The sequence below is a fragment of the Notolepis coatsorum genome (genome assembly GCF_963971535.1).
Source record: "Notolepis coatsorum genome assembly, chromosome: 5".
NCBI lineage: Eukaryota > Metazoa > Chordata > Actinopteri > Aulopiformes > Paralepididae > Notolepis > Notolepis coatsorum.
The window spans coordinates 120,940,458-120,946,359 of NC_140169.1; the positions used below are offsets into that span (position 1 = coordinate 120,940,458).

Sequence of the window (5,902 nt, forward strand, 5' to 3'; positions counted from 1 at the left end):
GTGTGTGTGTGTGTGTGTGTGTGTGTGTGTGTGTGTGTGTGTGTGCGTGCGCACACATATCTGTGTATTTCTGAGCGGCGACATTAGAGATGATATATGCGTGTTGTAACTTTAGACGTGACGTTGCTCAGATTCCGCTCAACGACCTTGCTGTGACGCGGGAAGCGGTTCTGGTTGGTCAACGACACACACTGATGACAACGTGCCTCACTTATCCCTCTCTGGCTTTCTCATCAACTACTGTTAGTGTTTACTGACAAGAGAACACTATACTGACCAACACACAAGACAGCTGAATGATACTGACCGACACACAGACAGCTGAATGATACTGACCGACACACAGACAGCTGAATGATACTGACCGACACACAGACAGCTGAATGATACTGACCGACACACAAGACAGCTGAATGATACTGACCGACACACAGACAGCTGAATGATACTGACCGACACACAGACAGCTGAATGATACTGACCGACACACAGACAGCTGAATGATACTGACCAACACACAGACAGCTGAATGATACTGACCGACACACAGACAGCTGAATGATACTGACCGACACACAAGACAGCTGAATGATACTGACCGACACACAGACAGCTGAATGATACTGACCGACACACAGACAGCTGAATGATACTGACCGACACACAGACAGCTGAATGATACTGACCGACACACAGACAGCTGAATGATACTGACCGACACACAGACAGCTGAATGATACTGACCGACACACAGACAGCTGAATGATACTGACCAACACACAGACAGCTGAATGATACTGACAGACACACAGACAGCTGAATGATACTGACAGACAGCTGAATGATACTGACAGACAGCTGAATGATACTGACTGACACACAGACAGCTGAATGATACTGACCGACACACAGACAGCTGAATGATACTGACCGACACACAGACAGCTGAATGATACTGACCGACACACAGACAGCTGAATGATACTGACCGACACACAGACAGCTGAATGATACTGACAGACAGCTGAATGATACTGACTGACACACAGACAGCTGAATGATACTGACCGACACACAGACAGCTGAATGATACTGACCGACACACAGACAGCTGAATGATACTGACCGACACACAGACAGCTGAATGATACTGACCGACACACAGACAGCTGAATGATACTGACCGACACACAGACAGCTGAATGATACTGACCGACACACAGACAGCTGAATGATACTGACCGACACACAGACAGCTGAATGATACTGACCGACACACAGACAGCTGAATGATACTGACCGACACACAGACAGCTGAATGATACTGACCGACACACAGACAGCTGAATGATACTGACCGACACACAGACAGCTGAATGATACTGACCGACACACAGACAGCTGAATGATACTGACCGACACACAGACAGCTGAATGATACTGACCGACACACAGACAGCTGAATGATACTGACCGACACACAGACAGCTGAATGATACTGGCAGACAGCTGAATGATACTGACAGACACACAGACAGCTGAATGATACTGGCAGACAGCTGAATGATACTGACTGACAGCTGAATGATACTGACTAACAGTTGAATGATACTGACTGACAGCTGAATGATACTGACCGACACACAGCTAGTTGAACTGACTGACTGAATAGCCAGCTCTCTTCTCATCTCCTCTCCACAGTGGGGACATTTCCAGGGGCGGAAACTGTCAACTGGAGGCACAGGTTGGACCAAGTGAGGGAAGAGTACTCTTCCTAGTTTCAATCACTTGATCTCTCACCCCTGACCTTTGACCCCCACGATACTGTAGAGACGCCCGGACTGACCCTGCCTGACCTCAGGGTGTCTATGGACAGGTATAAACAGCAGCGACGGGTCTCTGGTTACACACACACACACATGCACGCATGCGCAGTTTGCGCACGCACACACACACACACAGAGGATGGACCATTAAGATCTTAGAGGGACTTAGAGGGAAGGCTCATAACAGGCTACATTCTCTGTGGCAACACGTAGCCTTCTAAAACAAGACTCTGACAGAAAAGGTGCTGCTGGGTAGAGCATAAGCTCACAGAGACAAAGAGGGAGAGAAAGAGAGAGAGAGAGAGAGAGAGAGAGAGAGAGAGAGACAGAGAGAGAGAGAGACAGAGAGAGACAGAGAGAGAGACAGAGAGAGAGACAGAGAGAGAGACAGAGAGACAGAGAGACAACTTGTAAAATGAAGCACAGGAGCTGAAAATCAATAAGATATTTGTGTTGGCGGCTGGGTGGCGCAGCGGAGATTGCGCTCGTCACCAATGCAAGAGACCCCGGTCTCGAGTCCGGGTGTCGGCGTTGCCTCCGGCTTGGGCCGGCAGAGTCAGCGGGTGGAAGTCGATGGGACGTTGTGGACAGCGACCCCTACAGGTCGGTTGGGGGACGCCTGCACAGCAGAGACAGGAAATAGCGGGGGTAGTGTGAGCCTCCCACACGTTACACCTCGCCAATGAGAGTCCGTGCTGGCAGGTGAAAAGATGTGACAGGCTGCCTCCTCATGTACCGGAGGGGACACGTGATGCAAGGCTTCTATCCTCTCTACAACCGACCAGTGGGGGGCATATGCGAGAAACGTTCAGGACAGGGGAGGGGAGAATTGGAAACACGAAGTTGGGATTAGGGCTGTCGCGATAACCGCATCACCGCACTGTGTGTCAAGTGACCCACGGGATGTAGAACAGACAACCGCGAGATCCGCGGTAAAATAAAAGGGGCGTCATCATTTTTAACTTAATTTAATGACGAGGCATCCATTTTCCAGTAGCATGAGCTAACTTCACGTTTCCATACAGTTTACAACTCACAGATGAAATCAGGATTTATTTTCATATCATTGACTCGAGCCCCCAATGTTTACCTTTTCCTGTATTAATCTGAACCGTAGTAGAGTAGGCTACAGAGGAGCGTTCTCCCAACACTCCCGGGCCGAAGTGCTGGTCATGTAGCTTGCTCAATGTTATGCTAACGTTACACGCAAATCAAGTGCTGCCTCTGTCTACCGTCCCCGCTACACTCAGACTACATCAACGTTTCCCTAACCCCTACTCTCACTTCGTTAACGTTATCATAGATATTATGATCTGTAATGTCAACTGGATATTAACGTTAGCTTTGTTTTCAATTTATAACGTTAGCTATATGCTAGCTAGCCTATCTATAACGTTAGCTATTGGCTAGTTTCCCCCAATGATGAACAATGACACGAGTTGTGATATTTAACTAGCTATGTATGTGCATTCACATTCACTAACGTTAAAATAGTGTTATAATAACGTTAAATGTTCGCTCAAATAACGTTAGTTTTAAGTTGGAGAAGGGATGTGTGACTGACTGCTTGCGTAGACCAGACCTACAGCATATATCCCACAACGCATCACTCTTAAAGGAGCAGGCAAATCTACTGTTATCACATTTCAGAACGTTGAGGGACAAATGGATAGATTATCAAACATGTTTAAAATAGTTTCGGGACTCCTACGACCTTAGAATTGTTGTCTAATCACGATCGCGGGTAAACTCTCATGTCTTAATAATCAAAAATATATATACAGGTATATATATATAGTGAATCACCGCATCCCGCGGTGATTAGCCACACACACAACCGCGGTGGGAAAATGTCATACCTCGACAGCCCTAGTTGGGATGGGAGAAAAATAGAAAATAAGGAGAAAAAGTGGATACAAAAATATAAGATATTTGTGATGTTGTTGTTGTTGTGTCATTACGCCATAAAAAGGGTGCATAATGGAGTATGAATGGAGCCATTATAGGACACACAGCACCTTGTGGAACAGGATAATTGGTTTACCCCGACATCATTTGGAACAGGGCCGATACATCCTTCCTTACATGACTGACTTGTTCCACTGTCTTTAAAATATATGACCTAGCTAGAATGCCAAATAAACTCAGCCCCTCCCCAACCAACCACAATGGTATTGTTAAATAACCAACAGTGAGTCTGTGAGTATACGCTGACTCAAAGACAGGTGTCTGTTGTTTGAGTTGGCACTGGTGTCCAAGGTAGACAGGCTGACCCAGTATCCCTGGCACCGGCATTAGGGTGTGAGCAGGCAATGGGAGGGTGGCTGGCATTAACCCCTCGGTGCTCCAGATGTGCTGTTCTGCAGATGACCCTGTTCCTATGCCCTCTCTGAAGTCATCCATAGGTGTATGACTGCTGTGTGTATTAGGCCTCTGTGTATCAGAGGAAGGAGCAGAAAGACTAATTATAATGACCTTATGTAACATGGCCAGGAAACTTTAGATGCTGCGTAACTTAACTTAGACTGGACTCCAGAGGCGAGGGAGGATGGAGGACAATGACTTCCCCCTTGCTATCAAATGCAGCTGGCTTGCCAACTAACTAAGTATAGATAATTAGATATTATAGAAATATGAGAGGGGAAACATCAGTCTACCCGTGTTGTAGCAGAATAGATCAGACACACTGCTGGAGTGAAATGCACACTATGCATCAGCCACTGGACAAGTAAGGGAGGAGGCTGTTTCTCTCAGATTTGTACTGGATGGCTGTCCTACTATCTCTCAATTAGTTGATTTCCTCCACAGGGAATAGCGGATTTGGAAAAACACTCCCTGGAATCGCACTGACATACACATACACACACACACACACACTATCCTATCTACATTGTATTTTTTTCTCTTTGTGTATGCTACTTCTATACTAATCTAAGCCTAAACGTGGGCCAGCACAATACACTGTTTGGTTATCTTGTATTACATTACTCAAGTTGTAACTTGTAACAGAATCTAAAGTGAAGCACCCGCATTTCGTATTCCCTCTGGCGTCGGAATCGCCGTCGTCTCTTTACTGTACATGCATATGAATAATAACGTGAACCAGAAATGGTTAAAAACAGAAACGACCCCCCCCCCCCCCTCCACCCACTCTCTACAAATGTCTCAGCGGTTTTCAAATTCAAATGAAAATAAACCAAACCCCAGCAGAAGACTCCTTTCTGCTTTGAGAAGCTGGCAGTAGCCAGTAGGAAACGCGTGCTGCTCAGAGAACAGAATAATTACAATGTAACAACAATCTTCCATGAACGCCGAGGTCTCCACACGTTTCAAGAGGCTGTTCAGTCAGACGTCGTTAGACTACTTTGAGTTCTGCCTACTTCGGGGAAGTTGTGTGACATATGAGCGGCCATATTGCAGAAAAGTTTAACTCCATGTTCACCTTGTTCCCCCCCGAATGAATGTGTTCTTCAAATCATTCGGGACCCTTGACTCAAACGGACGGAAGGTCCACGTTGCCCAGTCGGCACTGCCTGCCTACAGTGAAATTATACTTTTATTATGTAATAACCTGCTGTTCAATTCTGCTAATGTGCGAGAGGGGGGCTCAACTCACCAGGGCTATTTTCGGGCAGGTATTCGTGGCCAAATACCAACATCAACACTGGAGCGTGTGGCAGTGCACTGACTTCAGATGGAACCCCGTTTCTCTCTCGGTATCCCCTTCCTCTTGGGACGACTCTTGTACCCTGTTCTCTACTGTCTGTAGGTATCGTCCCAGTACCGTTATTCCCGTGGCTCACCGTTTCCCGCACCCTCCATACTCGCTCTACCGGGTGCTGAGTGTCGTGCGCTCTGACTGCCTGTTGAAGTCACTCCTCTCCCGCCGCGCTCCCCCCCCCCCCCCCTGAGAGCACCAATTATGGGAGTGAATAATGATATGATAATGACGGGATCACTGATGATAATGATGGCAATGACTAACAACCAGCGTATTGTATTGTTGTACTAATTAAGTGTATTGTTGTCTCTCTCTCACGTCCCCCCCTCTCTCCATATCCCTCTCTCTTTCTCTC

At 46.9% G+C, this 5,902-nt stretch overlaps 1 protein-coding gene across 1 annotated transcript in view; it reads right to left on the minus strand.

Moving 5' to 3' along the window:
- dtnba (dystrobrevin, beta a) overlaps window positions 1-5,654 on the minus strand; it is a 74,903-nt gene extending 69,249 nt beyond the window's left edge. Inside the window, 1 exon segment of the mRNA XM_084314575.1 lies at window positions 5,443-5,654. The gene's annotated coding sequence lies outside the window, so the exon portion shown is untranslated.
- Between the last annotated feature and the right edge of the window lie 248 nt (window positions 5,655-5,902).